The sequence below is a fragment of the Nerophis ophidion genome, linkage group LG16 (genome assembly GCF_033978795.1).
Source record: "Nerophis ophidion isolate RoL-2023_Sa linkage group LG16, RoL_Noph_v1.0, whole genome shotgun sequence".
Classification (NCBI taxonomy): Eukaryota; Metazoa; Chordata; class Actinopteri; order Syngnathiformes; family Syngnathidae; genus Nerophis; species Nerophis ophidion.
In genome coordinates, this window is record NC_084626.1 from 26,962,278 (window position 1) to 26,981,351 (window position 19,074).

At 37.4% G+C, this 19,074-nt stretch overlaps 2 long non-coding RNA genes across 2 annotated transcripts in view; one reads left to right on the forward strand and one right to left on the reverse strand.

Annotated features, from left to right (window-relative positions):
• LOC133535674 (uncharacterized) overlaps positions 1-4,382 on the forward strand; it is a 104,624-nt gene extending 100,242 nt beyond the window's left edge. The window contains exon 5 of the long non-coding RNA XR_009802287.1: positions 3,874-4,382. This is a non-coding gene — a long non-coding RNA (uncharacterized LOC133535674). The remainder of the gene's footprint in view (positions 1-3,873) is intronic.
• The window catches only part of LOC133535673 (uncharacterized), a 61,809-nt gene that overhangs the window by 20,689 nt on the left and 22,046 nt on the right, over positions 1-19,074 (reverse strand). The gene's annotated exons all lie outside the window — the stretch shown is intronic.

Here is a 19,074-nt window from a genome sequence, read left to right on the forward strand (position 1 = left end):
GCTACTGCAGGAGGACGAATAGTCCAATGATGTCTCCGGTAAGATATGTATCACAATTTTCCCATCCAAAAACATGCTGGTTGACGTAGAGAAACATGTTCGCTTGACCGCTCTGTGTTAAAAACAAAGAAACACCGGCTGTGTCTCGGTGCTAAAGACAGCTGCAATCCACCGCTTTCCACCAACAGCATTGTTCTTTATAGTCTCCATTATTAAATGAACAAATTGCAGAAGATTCAGCAACACCAATGTCCAAAATACTGTGTAATTGCGCGATGAAAAGAGATGACTTTCAGCCGTAAATGATGCTGAGCTAATATTTCCTGACAGTCCGTGACGTCACGCGCACATCATTCCGTGACGTTTTCAACAAGAAACTCCGCGGGAAATTTAAAATTGCAATTTAGTAAACTAAACCGGCCGTATTGGCATGTGTTGTAATGTTGATATTTCCATCACTGATATATAAACTATCAGACTGCGTGGTCGGTAGTAGTGGCTTTCAGTAGGCCTTTAATTCAGCATTTTTCAAAACCTGTCTTTTATCCCAATAGGGAGTACATTTTTTCTCACACAATAAGTGCACGTCGTCCCCGGTGCGGCCGGTGCGTCCGCCACATGCGAGGCCCGATACGCTCCACGCGCCATGTTTGGGTAAACTGCGTAACAAATTGGAGAAAAAAGGCAGAAGCCAAAGACACAAAGTAAACTCCCTCCTGGACAATCCCATGCTGTATTATTAATACAACATCAGACTGCAGGTCTGGGTGTTGCAACCTGCTAAGATGGGGAACATGCTCATGGATGATATCAAGGTGACTGAACACACACAGAGCAGCAGGCCAGATGCTGCTCTGACTCACGCTGCGGTCTAGGTGCCTGGCTGCATAATTGGGAATTATTAAACATGGCTCTAGCAGCGAGGTGATCATGAAATTGTGTTTGCAGTCTTGAGGGATGAACGGAAGAATTAAAATGTTACCATTTGTTAGGAGGCTGCAAAAAAAAAAAAAAACTCATGATTGAAAGATTAAGATGAAAAGAAACAAGGGAAATGCATTTGGACAAGAGGGGAGACGGATGCTTCGCCGTGCTTTTATAAATTGTGGATTGTTGTACAGTAGATTGCATGAATATTTGAACAGCAACAGAAGCAACATGATGAAATACATGTTGTCGCCAATGTTTTTAAACAGCTGGCTCCACTTTCTCTGAGTTTTTAAAATGTATTCAATTTTCACAACAATTACTAACACAAGTTGGGGATGTGACTCTTGCAACAACGCACAGTTCAAGTCCGTTGGAAATTCAGCGGAGGATAAATGTCCCATGACAAAAAGATGAAAAAGAAGAAGAAAGAAGAGAAGAGAAAAAGAATACACTTATCGACTACCCCACGGACTACAAAGGCGGACCCACACAAATGTACAGTATATACATACATATATATATATATATATGGACATACATATATAGACATATATATATATAGTGTGTATATAGTGTGAATATAGTGTGTGTGTGTATATATATATATATATATATATATATATATATATATATAGTATATATATAGTGTGAATATAGTGTGTGTGTGTATATATATATATATATATATATATATATATATATATATATATATATATAAATATGCATATGTATATATACGCATATATATATGTACAATGTACATTGTATGTATATACATGCATATTAATATATACACATATGTATATATATTTATATATATATATATATATATATATATATATATATATATATATATATATATATATATATGTAAATAGTCATGAAAATAAAGCCAACACATTGAAATGAGAAATGGTGTCCAAACTTTTGAACAATTGCGATTCAAATTCGAATCGATTTTTCCCCACACCCCTAATGTGTATATGTATATATATATATATATATATATATATATATATATATAAATATATATATATATATTTATATATATACACACATACATAATTATATATATATGTATATCCAATATATATATATACATATTTATATATATACATATATATATATATGTATATATATACATATATGTATATATATATATATATATATATATGTATATATATACATATATGTATGTATATATATATATATATATATATATATATATATATACACACACATACATAATTATATATATATGTATATCCAATATATATATATACATATTTATATATATACATATACACACCTATATATACATATATATACATACATATATACATATATATACATACATATACATACATATATATGTATATATACATACATATATACATATATATGTATATACATATATATGTATATACATACATACATATATACATATATATGTATATATACATACATATATATGTATATACATACATACATATATACATATATGTATATATACATACATATATACATATATATGTATATACATACATACATATATACATATATGTATATATATACATATATATGTATATATATACATATATGTATATATATAGATATATATATATATGTATATATATACATATATGTATATATATATATATATGCATAATTATATACATGTATGTATATATATATATATATATATATATATATATATATATATATGTTTGTATACATTTCAAAATTTTTGTAGGAATATGCAAATTTCAAATGTAATCTTGCCCCTTCTTCATGTCTTTTTCTTACAGTTTATATACAAACATAACTTTTACATGTTTAAGTAACGTTCACTTCCTGCGTGAAATAAAAGGAAGGTGCGCTACTTTTGACAAACACAAACAGGGCATGTAAATAACAATACTGTTATGTGTAGTCACAAATAGGATTTGTGTGTTTCCTAACAGTCAGTGAATCAAGCACGGTCTCCATTATTATAGTAAATACAGTACGTGCATAGAAAAATGCAACATTTTGTTGCCTGTATGATCTCGTCATTCCAAAGTGTGCAAATGTGAGCACTTTGACAGGTGAAAGGCGTCTTATGAATTTCCTTTCACCGGGATCATTTATTCGGAGCTGCAAGCAACACATTCTCCTGCAACAGCACTTTCAAATCACCGTGCAATAATGTTTGCCGGCATAATCTAAAATGATGTTGGAGTAAAAAAAGGGAAAACTGCAAGTGGCTTGATGTAGCAAAGCAGCTGAGGGTGTTAGTGATTGTCCTATATTGCTCATGCTCTCATGGATTACTTAATTATCAGCCCATGCCTACGTTCTGCTCTGTTAATGGGAGGCAATATGGCCTTTGCCTCACTTAAGGAATAAATTGTATTGCTCCATCTCTTTCCATCTTGCAGCGAACACACCCTCATGCACACGTATAAACACCGCTGCTCATAAAGATCATTTAGGCTCCAGTGGAAAAGTCACATAAGCAAAATTCTTAACGAGCTCCAACACGACTTTTATAATAAAGATTGTTCTAATTGGGCATCGCTGGCTTATTTTCTATTCACCTGTTTTATGCGACTTTGTAACAAAACAAATAAAGGGAGGCATGCTCATTGACACATGCTGGGTTTATGATTTTTGTATCATGAGGAGTGGAATTTCTCGGAGGAAATCCGCAATTGTCTCAGTGGGAAGCGGTGTTGTGAGCGGAGATTTAGCGGATGCAGAAAATGCAATCATGGAGTCAGTCGCTTGTGACATCATGAGCGAAGAAGAGACAGCGTACTAGACTGAAATATGCCAGGAAGCTCAGTCATGTGACCTGAATCAACGTTGTAATGAGAATACTTAGCCGCCGTTTTAGGAAACCTATTAAAGGCTAATTCAAACATCAAATAACTTTTTTTATTTTTTTAATTTCCCTTCAAGGTGCGGAGAGACTCTGCTGAGAGTCACTGGAGGAGAGAGAAAAGAAAATTGTACAGGTGGATAAAGAGCTGTTTTCCTGAAAAAATGTATACAAATTAGATATATTTCAGGACTGCAATCTGTTTGTGGCGTGATGTGTGGGTCTCAATGTCTCATTCGCATAAAGTGTGTTAGTGTATTTGTAATAGACACTGAAAGAAAGAGGAATCATGTCACGAGAGATGAAGTCGTGTAAAAATACAAAAAAAAAAAATCTTAGGTAGCCTCTATTTGGCTTTTTGTGCATTTTCATGACTATTTACATTATAGATTGTCACTGAAGGCACCAAAACGATGAATGAACACATCTGGAGTTATGTACTTAACAAAAGAAGGTGGAATAACTGAAAACATGTTTTATATTCTAGTTTCTACAAAATAGCCGCCCTTTGTTGCTCTGATTACTGTTTTGTACACTCTTGGCATTTTCTCGATGAGCTTTAAGAGGTGGTCACCTAAAATGGTTTTCACTTCACAGGTTTCATAGTTTAGATGCCGTCAGTGATAATCTACAATGTAAATAGTCATGATATATATATATATATATATATATATATATATATATACTGTATATATAAATGTGTGGGAAAAATCACAAGACTACTTCATCTCTACAGAACTGTTTCATGAGGGGTTCCCTCAATCGTCAGGAGATTTTGCAAATTTGTGGTTGTATATATAAATATATGTAAGGGTGTAACGGTACATAAAAAATTTGGTTCGGTTTGGTTAATTTCGGTACAGTAAGAAAACCACAAAATATACATGTATTTCCCAAATTTGCAAAATCTTCCACCAAAAATATTTTTCTTAGTGGAATATTTGATTTGAAGTAATCGGAACCTTGGATAGGCCAATAAATCATAATAACATTGATTTTGATTGAATATTATGTTTTGAGCAATGACAGTTTGAAAGAAAAAAAAAACAGCTTTGTTGTATTAGTCAACATTGCAAATTTTTCTAAATGACATTAAACTTTTAAGCCTTTTCATTTCACTTTTGTTATGTTTTTGTTTATTTTAATAGTATTTTTGGAATGTGCCGTGGGCCTTTTAAACATTAGCCATGAGTAAAAAGCGGAGCCTGGCGACGCATGCGCATTTATCATAACTCTTTCGCTCTCTCTGTCTCTGCCCCTCCCTCACGAATGCTGCTGCATGCACAATTTGTTTTGATTTTAACCCCTTCTTAACCCTGAACGTACATTGAAAATACACGCAACCCAAACTTAAAATGCCGGACATTTGAGGCATTTAAGAAACTCCACCCGGACAGCCCCGCAAAAGAGGACCTATCCGGTAAAAAGAGGAGGTACGGTCAGTCTATCGTAGCCTGGTCGCTGCTAGCATGCCGTGTGTTGTGCCTTGGTGTGCATTGTTTACGCAACGTGCGGTACGCTACTTGATATTTCCGTATGGAAACTCGTTCGATACACCTCCGAACCGGACTGAAACCCCCGTACCAAAACAGTTCAATACAATATATATATATATATATATATACTGTATTTCCTTGAATTTCCGCTGGGCATATAGTATGCGCCTGCCTTGAATTACTGCCGGGACAAACTAGCTTCGCAAAATAATTAGCGCATGCTTAGTATTACCGCCTGGTCAAACTCGTGATGTCACGAGTGACACTTCAACTGTCATCATTTTCAAAATGGAAGAGGCTGATTTCAATACCGGTAATTTGAAATCGCATAAAGGGAAGAAGATTAAGAGCTATTCAGTAGGATTTAAGGTTCAAGCTTACATCACACTCAAATTTTTACTGCATACCTTTGGTAAGGGCCGGAGTGAGAAGAGGTTTTAAAATAATTAGCGCATGCTTACTTTTACCGCATGCCTTTGGTAAGCGCAGGTGTGAGAAGAGGTTTTAAATCAATTAGCGCCCTGGCGGCAATTCAAGGAAATATGGTATAAAATATATATATATATATATATATATATATATATATATATATATATATATATATATATATATATATATATATATATATATATATATATATATATTTATCTTTGACAGAACCTGATAAACAAGTGAGGGGCTTTAATATTACAGTTTTGTATCTGCGATCTCACATTTATTGGTGAAAGAGGATTGAGAGGAGTCTTTAAAAAAAATAGTGGCAGGTGCATAATGTGTATTTGCATATTGAGCGACCCCGAAAGGGAAGAGCGGTACAAAATGGATTGATGGATGGAGTACCTGTAACTATTTATCCTTTGTATTTGAATATGTTCAGGGCCGTGCACAATACCAAACAGATATATTGGCTATTTTCCCAGATAAAAATGTGTTTTATCACATTTATATACATTATATTAGGCCTGTCATGGTAAACACGTTATTCATAAAAATAATAATAAAATAAAACAAAAGAAAAGATTGCATTAGCAACGTATAAACAAGACGCCGTCATTTGTGAGTACTTGCTCACAGGCCTGTTGAAAAGAACAATATATGGTATAAAAAAGGGCTAGGATAAAATAAGCTCAGCTTCATCCTACTCTTTTTCGGACGTGCTGTAATGAAACAACTGGAAACATGTGACGCATTACATTGTATCATATGCATGTTCCAAATAAACTGAAACTGAACATTACGCCGATAAAACACATTTTTATCTGGAAAAATTGCAAAAATATATGTTTATTATTGTGCAAGGCCCTTAACATATTCAAATACAAAATGATACATAGTTGCAAGTACTCCATACAGTGGGGCAAAAAAGTAGAATTTAGCCACCGATTGTGCAAGTTCTCCCACTTAAAATGATGACAGAGGTCTGTAATTTTCATGATAGGTACACTTCAACTGTGAGAGACAGAATGTGAAAAAAAATCCAGGAATTTCTTTGTAAATTATGGTGGAAAATAAGTATTTGGTCAACCATTCAAAGCTCTCACTGATGGAAGGAGGTTTTGGCTAAAAATCTCACGATACATGGCCCCATTCATTCTTTCCTTAACACGGATCAATCGTCCTGTCCCCTTAGCAGAAAAACAGCCCCAAAGCATGATGTTTCAACCCCCATGCTTCATAGTAGGTATGGTGTTCTTGGGATGCAACTCAGTATTCTTCTTCCTCCAAACACGACAAGTTGAGTTTACACCAAAAAGTTCTATTTTGGTTTCATCCGACCACATGACATTCTCCCAATCCTCTGCTGTATCATCCATGTATCCATTTTGGTATAAACTCGTCGTGTTTGGAGGAAGAAGAATACTGAGTTGCATCCCAAGAACACCATACCTACTGTGAAGCATGGGGGTGGAAACATCATGTTTTGGGGCTGTTTTTCTGCTAAGGGGACATGACGATTGATCCGTGTTAAGGAAAGAATGAATGGGGCCATGTATCGTGAGATTTTGAGCCAAAACCTCCTTCCATCAGTGAGAGCTTTGAATGGTTGACCAAATACTTATTTTCCACCATAATTTACAAATAAATTCTTTAAAATTCCTACAATATGAATTCCTGGATTTTTTTTTTCTCACATTCTGTCTCTCACAGTTGAAGTGTACCTACGATGAAAATTACAGACCTCTGTCATCATTTTAAGTGGGAGAACTTGCACAATCGGTGGCTGACTAAATACTTTTTTGCCCCACTGTATATAAATGCACATTATGCACCTGCCACAATTTTTTTTAAAGGCTCCTCTCAATCCACTTTCACCAATAAATGTGAGATCGCAGATACAAAAACTGTAATATTAGAGCCTCTTATTTGTTTATCAGGTTTGCCCTCACGTGCACGTTTAAGCGCTAAATATCCAGCATTAATATCCTCGCGCCGGAGGATTATTGGACATTAATTACATTAGCATTTTCTCTCTGACAGCGCTGCGCCTCCTTATCGGGGATCTGCACAGTGAGTCTGGGAACTATTGATCCGGGCCATGTTGTCATTCACATGGTAATTAGCAGCGGGGTGAGAGGTCACCCTCCGGTCCGTTTGAACATCTGGATGAGAGTACCTCAAGGACAATGGGGGGGGACTATGCCAAGCCCCAAATGTCTCTATGTGCCCAAGTCCATTATACAAATTGTCTAATTAATTCCCACATTCCGACAGAGTAGCCGACGATCAATGGAGGAGAAAAAAATCACCCCCCCCAAAAAAAAAAAAAGCCAGAAGGAGCATTTATGTTGCAGATGTAAAGGGAATATTTGTGCACTTAAAGCAGTTATTGTGAATTAAACGTGATGAAGAAAGAGATGAATATGTAGAAATACAATGTTTTATCTCAGTTGTGGCTTATCTATAATTAAAACTGTATTTTAAGGGCATGCAAATGGAGGCTTTAGCAGACCTAACATAAAGTACAGTGCGGCTCATAAGAAGAAACTCCACTCTTTCTCCACGTGCAATTTAAATTATGTCACTGCTGCATTTATCTTAGTGGGAACCAATGATGAATAATTCTGTTTGCACGCAGCAAAAGTGCTAAAGTGCAAACTGTGTAAGATCGGATTTGTGTATAAGTGGGCCTCTCAACTGTTACCTCAGAGCATTAAAAACAATAATATGTCTAAAGGCGGGAGTAAACAAACAAGCCATGCAAAGTCTTGCAAATTGCTCATCCCAACTGTACTTGATTCAAATGTGCAAAATGCAAAGTGGACAAGTGTGCTTGCAGGGCTGACAAACAATGCAAACATTGCCCCCTTGTGGCTCGGGTGCACTCATGGGTGCAGAGGAGAGCTGTTACTTGCTGTAAAATGTTATTTCAGGGATGAGATGCTTTCAAATTAAACATGTTGCCATAAAAGATAAAATAAAAAAAACTCCCAGACACCATGTGGGGGAAATGCAATTTAAGTTTTTTTTTTTTTTTTTATGTTTTGCCAAACAAATATTGAAATTAAGTAACCAAACCTTGAAATTAACAGGCGCGCCTTCTCACTTGTTTTCATTAGAGCGGAGTAAATTTCAATGTCACTTAAAGTCACGCCTGTAATTTATTGGCGGCGTGATACTGACGGACTAAAGGTGGCGAGCGGCGCTGTGAGGCGTTCTATCAGGTTTATCTGCGCGGGTCGTTAACCTTGACCTGGCGCGAAATGTACTCCAGTCCGGGAAGGTCCGCCCGCACGTTTCCATGCCCCCGAGAAGTTTCTCTCTGTGATGGCCGCTCGCCGCAGCGCCCTGTGCTTCACGCCCGCCTTAATTGTCATATGGCATCCAACGCCGCCTTCTTAATTGATCTGACCTTTCACAGCACTTTTTTCCTCATTTCCAATCCCGCTTTCATTGTTCCATCTGGCACTTTTAAAATGACATCTGGTTGACTGTACTATACCCGCTGATCTTTGTACAGTTATTTTGAAGCTTAATGCATGCTCCAACAGATGCTGGTTTTAATAGGTGAGGGGCCAAACTCAACTCCCAACACCAGCCTGTGTCCATAACACTTTCCTTAACAATTTAAAACATTGACACAAGCCGGGTTGCCAGCCAAATCTGCCGCTCTCCCTATTAAACAAACACCACTTTTACTGCCTTTGTTCTCAATCAAAATGCCATTTTTTTAGGGCTGCCCAATGGGAATTAATCCATCATCATTTGATTCTTTTGTAGGCACCAAGGTTGTACGGTATACCGGTATTAGTATAGTGCCGCGATGCTAATAAATCATATTCGGTACTATACCCCCTCTGAAAAGTACCGGTCCCCCGATCCCCCCGCGCCCCTGTCATTGTCAAGTCGTGGACCCGAGCTCACCCAAGATGGACATTACAAATTGTTTTTGGAAACTGTGGTTGTCGTGTCCTCCAGACCAAAGAGGAAAAAGACCCATCCGGATTGTTATAGGTGCAAAGTTCAAAAGCCAGCATCTGTGATGGTATGGGGGTGTATTGGTGCCCAAAGCATAAGTAACTAACACATCTGTGAAGGCACCATTAATCAAACAAGCCAACCCTCCCGGATTGTCCAGGAGACTCCCGAAATTCAGCACCTCTCCCGAAAACCTCCCGGGACAAATATTCTCCCGAAAATCTCCCGGAATTCAGGCGGAGCTGGAGGCCACGCCCCCTCCAGCTCCATGCGGACCTGAGTGACGTGTCGACAGCCTGTTTCCACGTCCGCTTTCCCACAATATGAACAGCGAGCCTGCCCAATGACGTTATGACTGTAGAATGATCGAGGGCGAGTTCTTGGTTTCTTATGTGGGTTTATTGTTAGGCAGTTTCATTAACGTCCTCCCAGCACGGTAACAACACACAACAACAGCAGTCAGGTTTTCGTCTTCTGTAAAGCAGTTCGTCTGGCGTAAAAAGCAATGTTGTGACACTCTTAAACAGGACAATACTACCATCTACTGTACATGCATATGTGACAATAACATCTACGGCTTTTAGAGAGTGCAGAAGAACGAGGAGTATACAGCCATAGCGACGCCGACGACGAGTAAGATGAAGAAATACGCTTGTAAGTTCCAAGCCGCAGCTGCGATTGGATCTTCCTCAGGAAGCAAAGATTGACCGGTTTTGGGCCATGCTAGGGAGAGATGGAAGATTCCGCATTTGATGAAAGCACTTTCGTGCGTGCCACACAGCAATGCATCATCAGAGAGGGTGTTCATTATGGATAGAAAAATAGTGACAGAGAATAGAACAAGAATGGATAATTCAACCCTTAACTCAACAATGAGTAGATGAGTGTTATGTGTGTGTGAATATGTGTAAATAAATGAACACTGAAATTTAAGTATTTCTCTTACACACACACACACACATATATATACATATATATATACATACATATATATACGTATATATACGTATATATACACGTGTGTGTGTATATATATATATATATATATATATATATATATATATATATATATATATATATATATATATACATATGTATATATACGTATATATGTACATATATATATACATATATATACGTATATATATACATATATATATACGTATATATATACATATATATATACATATATATATACGTATATATATACATATATATACACATATATATATATATATATGTATATACATATATGTATATATATATATGTATGTACACATATATATATATATATATGTATACATATATATATGTATATACATATATATTTGTATACATATATATGTATATACATATACATATATATATATATATATACATATATATATATATACATATATATATATGTATATATATATGAATAAATAAAATAAAAAAGATAAATCAATTAAAAAAATATATTTATATAAATAGAAGTCACGGAAAGTCAAGTATTTCTTATATATATGTATATATATATGAAATACTTGACTTGGTGAATTCTAGCTATATACTGCCCCCCTCTTAACCACACCCCCAACCATGCCCCTGCCCCGCCCCAACCACGCACCCGCCCCACCCCCAACCACGCCACCACCCCACCTCCCGAAATTGGAGGTCTCAAGGTTGGCAAGTATGCCATTAATGCTAAAAGGTACATACGGGTTTTGGAGCAACATATGTTGCCATCCAAGCAAAGTTATCGTGGACGCCCCTGCTTATTTCAGCAAGACAATGCCAAGCCACGTGTTGCAACAGGGTGGCTTCATAGTAAAAGAGTGCAGGTATTAGACTGGCCTGCCTGTAGTCCAGACTTGTCTCCCATTGAAAATGTGTGGCGCAATATGAAACCTTAAATACAACAACGGAGACCCCGGACTGTTTAAAGGTAAAGGGTTATACTTGTAAAGCGCTTTTCTTCCTCCTAGGTACTCAAGGTGCTTTGACACTATTTCCACATTCACCAATTCACACACTGACGGCGGGAGCTGCCATGCAAGGCCCTAACCACGACCCATCAGGAGCAAGGGTTCAGTGTCTTGCCCAAGGACACAACGAACGTGTCAAGGATGGCAGAAACTAGGGATGGAACTACAAACCGAGCCACTCCAGCATAAAGCAGAAGATCTTTATTTAAACTATTTGATCTAAAATATGCAGAGGTCATAAAGTGTGTTTTATACAGTTAATCAAACTAAATAATCAATAGATTACTTGAATACTAAAATAATCGACAGCTGCAGCCCTATGTGCCGCTTTCTGCTCTCTAAAAATCAACACATTTTGCCTCTTGACCTAGCTGCAGTTAGGTTAGCAGTTATTTTTCTCTTTCTCAAGCTGCTCAAATTGATTGAAAAAAGATGAAGGAAAAAAAGTGTGACAGGAACCAGCAGAAAAAGTGTAAATGGTTGATAGTTTTAGCCTGACGGAATAAGTAACTCACTTTAGTTTAGTTAAGTTTATACTCAGTTAAACTACTTAAGCCAGTAGTTCTTAACCGTTTTTCAGTGATGTACCTTTTTTTATTTCAAGTACCCCCTAATCAGAACAAAGCGTTTCTGGTTGAAAAAAAGGGATTAAGAAGTAAAATACAGCACCAATTTCCCCTCAAATTTTTCATATGTGTGAGCAAACGCCAAAACTCTTTGAGCATTCAGTGGCGCACATGTGAAAAAGGCCTGACGTGCACACTGTTATGCGCTTATCTTTCTATTCGATTTTGTGCGCGGCCTGGATTTGCCATGCGCAAAGGTCGCGTGAGCAATGTGCAATTGCACAGGCGCGTACCTTAGAGCAGTGGTCCCCAACCACAGGGCCGAGGCCCGGTACCGGTCCACGGACCGAATGGTACCGGGACGCACAAGAAAAAAAATATATATAATAATAATAATAAAAAAATGTTTGTTTTTGTTTTTTTTATAATTATTAAATCGACATAAAAACACAATGTATACATTTTATATCAATATAGATCAATACAGTCTGCAGGGATAAAGTCCGTAAGCACACACGATGGTATTTCTTTATGAAAAAAATATATATATAATAATAATAAAAAAATGTTTTTTTTGTTTTTTTTTATAATTATTAAATCAACATACAAACACAATGTATACATTATATATCAATATAGATCAATACAGTCTGCAGGAATACAGTCTGTAAGCACACATGATTGTATTTCTTCATGAAAAAAAAAACCCACCCCCCGGTCTGTGGGACAAATTTTCAAGCTACAAAAAGGTTGTGGACCACAAATTTTCAAGCGTTGACCCGTCCGCAGCTACAAAAAAGTTGGGGACCACTGCCTTAGAGGGAACTTTGTACTGCACTATGTCATCAGTTTCTGATTTATTAAATTGTATAACAGTGCAAAATATTGCTCATTTGTTGTGGTCTTTCTTGAACTACTTGGAAAAAAAGATATAAAAATAACTAAAAACTTGTTGAAAAATAAACAAGTGATTCAATTATAAATAAAAATTTCTACACATAGAAGTAATCATCAACTTAAAGTGCCCTCTTTGGGGATTGTAATATTTTGTGGTCACGTTCTGTTTGGTTTTGGACTCATTGGGCACTCTTGTTTGTTTTTGTCACCATGACTACGAATTAGTTTTCACCTGTCATGTCACGCACCTGGTTCATTTGGACTCATGCACCTGTTAATCACTGCAGCATTATTTAAGCCTGTAGTTACCAGGCAGTTAGCCTGGCGACATCACCTCCTACACACCCCTATGTTATTAATGCCGATGATCCAAGCTCTTTCTCAGTCACAGTAAGTGTTTTTGTTTTGGCATCCTGTTCTGTCTCCCTGGAATGTTTGTTTGACCTTGAATGGGATTGTGCTGAAAATTTTAATTTCCCTTCGGGGATTAATAAAGTATGTCTGATTCTGATTTTGTTGTCCATAGTTTTGAATTAGTTAAAGTTTTAGTTTTCATAGCCAAGTTGTTGTACCTCCTCTTTGAGCGTCTTTCGTTTGTTCCTTTTTTTGGAATTAATAATAAAATATGTTAATACCACGGGAAAACAAACCACACCATACTCCAAGTCATGACATCCATCTGGATTCATGAACTTAATTCTAAACATTAATTCACAAAAAAACAAATCTTTAACATCAATATTTATGGAACATGACCACCAAAAATCTAGCTGTCAACATTGAATATTGCATTGTTGCATTTCTTTTCACAGTTTATGAACTTACATGCATATTTTGTTGAAGTATTATTCAATAAATATATTTATAAAGGATTTTTGAATTGTTGCCATTTTTAGAATATTTTTGAAAAATCTCACATACCCCTTGGCATACCTTCAAGTACCCCCATTTGAGAACCACTGACTTAAGCTAAACATCAATCAAGAATGGGAAAGAATTCCACCTGAAAAGCTTCAAAAATTGGTCTCCCCAGTTCCCTAATGTTTACTGAGTGTTGTTAAAAGGAAAGGCCATGCAACACAGTGGTAAAAATGCCCCTGGGTCAACTTGTTTGCAATTTGTTGCTGCCATTGTATTCTAAGTTAATTATTATATGCAAAAAAAAAATAGTTTCTGAGTTCGAACATTAAATATCTTGTCTTTGCTGTCTATTCAATTGAATATAAGTTGAAAAGGATTTGTAAATCATTGTATTCCGTAATTATGTACGAACCACACAACGTGCCCAACTTCCCTGGTTTTGGGTTTTGTACATAAAGTACTATGCACACCCTGCAGGAAGGAGTTAACTTTTCACAGAACAACCAGATCTTAAAATATAATTTCAATGACACAGGAGGAGTAACAAATTAAATAAATGATAAATGGGTTGTACTTGTATAGCGCTTTTCTACCTTCAAGGTACTCAAAGCACTTTGACACTACTTCCACATTCACCCATTCACACACACATTCACACACTGATGGAGGGAGCTGCCATGCAAGGCGCTAACCAGCACCCATCAGGAGCAAGGGTGAAGTGTCTTGCTCAGGACACAACGGACGTGACGTGGTTGGTACTAGGTGGGGATTGAACCAGGGACCCTCTGGTTGAACACGGCCACTCTTCCACTGCGCCACGCCAAGTTCACATAAATGTGGATAAAGGTGTTGTTTCTAAAAACATGAACATGATGTTAAAGACCTACTGAAAGCCACTACTACCGACCACGCAGTCTGATAGTTTATATATCAATGATGAAATATTAACATTGCAACACATGCCAGTACGGCCGGTTTAGTTTACTAAATTGCAATTTTAAATTTCCTGCGGAGTTTCTTGTTGAAAACGTCGCGGAATGATGACGCGTGCGCGTGACGTCACGGACTGTAGAGGACATATTAGCGCAGCACCATTTGCGGCTAAAAGTCGTCTCTTTTCATCGCGCAATTAAACAGTATTCTGGACATCTGTGTTGCTGAATCTTTTGCATTTTGTTCAATTAATAATGGAGAAATCAAAGCAGAAATGTGGAGGTGGGAAGCTTTAGCCTTTAGCCACACAAACACAAGGTGATTCCTTGTTTAAAATTCCCGGAGGTGAAGCTTTACTATGGATCAGAGCGGTCAAGCGAACATGGATCCCGACCACTTGTCAACCGGCAGGTTTCGGTGAGAAAATTGTGGTAAAAAGTCGCCTCTTACCGGAGATCAGCTGAGCTTGCGCCGTCCATGCAGCTGCCGTCGACTTCCCTCAGAGACTGGCGTCAAGACACCTGTGGACACACCCCTCCGACTATCAGGTACTATTTAATCTCACTAAAACACTAGCAACACAATAGAAAGATAAGGGTTTTCCCAAAATTATCCTAGTAAATGTGTTTAAAAACATCTGAATCTGTCCCAATGCAATCGCCTTTTTTTTTTTCCCTAGTCCTTCGCTATCAATATCATCATCCAAGAATCTTTCATCCTTGCTCAAATTAATGGGGAAATTGTCGTTTTCTCGGCCCGAATAGCTCTAGCTGTTTGAGGCTCCCATTATAAACAATGTCACCCTTGTGACGTCATCGTCTGCGACTTCCGGTAAAGGCAAGGCTTTTTTATTAGCGACCAGAAGTTGCAAACTTTATCGTCGATGTTCTCTACTAAATCCTTTCAGCAAAAATATGGCAATATCGCAAAATGATCAAGTATGACACATAGAATGGACCTGCTATCCCCGTTTGAATAAGAAAATCTCATTTCAGTGGGCCTTTAAAGGTAGTCGTAATAAACACGTTAGGAAACAGGACAAGTATAGATTAAAAATGAATAATGTTTAATTGCAAAATTGGAATTAATCCACAACTACTCTGTGATTAATCTGGTTCAAAAAGTAAATCACTCATTTTAAACTCCGATGCCATTGTCAATGCCGTTTCTTCCTTCAACGAGCCGTCTTTAGTGCTGTTATTTGGAGATCAATTTGACCACAGGAAAAGTCCTCACCATAATTTTGATTATGCCGCAATCTTACCCCCTCATACTGTACTTAATCTCCTTTAGCCCTCTTCCCTCAAACTGCAGTCCTCCTGCTATCTCGCAGCGTGAACCACATGCTGCGGACTTCCTCATCCCTCCATTGAATACCTCATTTCCCTCTGTGACATTTTCCAAAAGATAAATTTCCTATGGCTTGCATTTCATGGGGAAGTGCTCTGAGATGGCTCTACCTGCAGGCTGTTAAATTAGCGGCATATAATTGACTGATTAAACGCTTATTGATTGCTGAGGTCTGGATGGCAGAGGATGTGATACCCTTGCATTTTACACAGCTTCCCCACTTCATGATGCAGCACAGTATACAGACGCTTAAAGAAAATATCACCCCCCGAAAAAAAAAAAAAAATCACTGAATGTCTGATTTAAATTGAGCACAGAAGGATATAACTTTGAGCAAGATAAAATTATGAGCAGTCACCATTTTTTTCCTCTGCACACTCAGCGTTTAATGTTTTTTACATGAATAAAACTGGTTGGAACATCAACTAAAGTGGGGCAAAACAGTATTTAGTCCGCCACCGATTGTGCAAGTTCTCCCACTTAAAATGATGACAGAGGTCTGTAATTTTCATCATAGGTACACTTCAACTGTGAGAGACAGAATGTGAGAAAAAAAAATCCAGGAATTCATATTGTAGGAATTTTACAGAATTTATTTTTAAATCTATGGTGGAAAATAAGTATTTGGTCAACCATTCAAAGCTCTCACTGGTGGAAGGAGGTTTTGGCTCAAAATCTCACGATACATGGCCCCATTCATTCTTTCCTTAACACGGATCAATCGTCCTGTCCCCTTAGCAGAAAAACAGCCCCAAAGCATGATGTTTCCACCCCTATGCTTCACAGTAGGTGTGGTGTTCTTGGGATGCAACTCAGTATTCTTCTTCCTCCAAACACGACGAGTTGAGTTTATACCAAAATGGATACATGGATGATACAGCAGAAAATTGGGAGAATGTCATGTGGTCAGATGAAACCAAAATAGAACTTTCTGGTATAAACTCAACTCATCGTGTTTGGAGGAAGAATACTGAGTTGCATCCCAAGAACACCACACCTACTGTGAAGCATGGGGGTGGAAACATCATGCTTTGGGGCTGTTTTTCTGCTAAGGGGACAGGATGATTGATCCGTGTTAAGGAAAGAATGAATGGGGCCATGTATCGTGAGATTTTGAGCCAAAACCTCCTTCCAGTAGTGAGAGCTTTGAATGGTTGACCAAATACAAATTTTCCACCATAATTTACAAATACATTCTTTAAAATTCCTACAATGTGAATTCCTGGATTTTTTTTTCACATTCTGTCTCTCACAGTTGAAGTGTACCTATGATGAAAATTACAGACCTCTATCATCATTTTAAGTGGGAGAACTTGCACAATCGGTGACAGACTAAATAGTTTTTTGCCCCACTGAATGTATTTACAACATTAATAATATATACATACTATAAAAATATAAAAAAGGTAATATTTTAGTTAAAAAAAATGTTGAATTTTGGGTTTTTGGTTTCTTCAAGTTATTACAGTATGTCTCTGTATACAATTTAAAAAAAACATTTTTTTAATACATTTTGGCCAAAGGGGGCGCATTTCAATTTCTTACACACACTTGTTATTTCATATGTTGACCAGAGGGGGAACACTTTTAAAGGCCTACTGAATTGAGATTTTCTTATTTAAACGGGGATAGCAGGTCCATTCTATGTGTCATACTTGATCATTTTGCGATATTGACATATTTTTGCTGAAAGGATTTAGTAGAGAACATCGACGATAAAGCTTGCAACTTTTGGTCGCTAATAAAAAAAAGCCTTGCCTTTACCGGAAGTAGCAGATGATGACGTCACAAGGGTGAGGGCTCCTCACATACTCACATTGTTTGTAATAGGAGCCTCCAAAAAAAAGAGCTATTCGGACTGAGAGAACGACAATTTCCCTATTAATTTGAGCAAGGATGAAAGATTTGTGGATGAGGATATTGATAGCAAAGGACTAGAAAAAGAATCAAAATAAAGTAAAAAAAAAAAAAGGCGATTGCATTGTGAGCGGTTCAGATGTTTTTAGACACATTTACTAGGATAATTCTTGGAAATCCCTTATCTTTCTATTGTGTTGCTAATGTTTTCGTGAGTTAAATAGTACCTGATAGTTGGAAAGATGTGTCCACGGGTGTCTTGACGCCAGTCTCTGAGGGAATTAGTCACGGCAGCCACAGCACGACAGAAGCTATGCTGATCTCCGGTAAGAGGCGACTTTTTACCACAATTTTCTCACCGGAACCTGCCGGTTGACAAGTGGTCGGGATCCATGTTCGCTTGACCGCTCTGATCCATAGTAAAGCTTCACCTCCGGGAATTTTAAACAAGGAAACACCGTGTGTTTGTGTGTCTGTCATCATTTTAAGTGGGAGAACTTGCACAATTGGTGGCTGACTAAATACTTTTTTGCCCCACTGTAAATGGCATATTGGGGCTAAGTAGGGGGCGCAGTTCTTATGGACGGAAAGGTGTCAAGAACAAGGAGTCAGACACAGAAATGACTCCAACAACAGTATTTTAAAGTTAATGAGTTAATGCGGAGGACTTCCAAACAGCGCATTGTAAAGTGTGCAAATCATTGCAGACGCTGGGTCAGCCCCTGCAGACTTGCCACAGGTGTAATTACGGGTATTGCGTTTGCTCAGGGTGACACATGTCCTTTTGATAACCAAATCGGGACATTTTCGGACGTCTCAAAGGGCTTCAGCAGGTAGGGGGAATGACATCAGCCTCAAGGTCAGAAGCGGCCGCTACCTCGAAAGCCTCCGACGACTGATAGACACGTCGTCCCTCCTGAGCTGTGCTGCAGCGGACA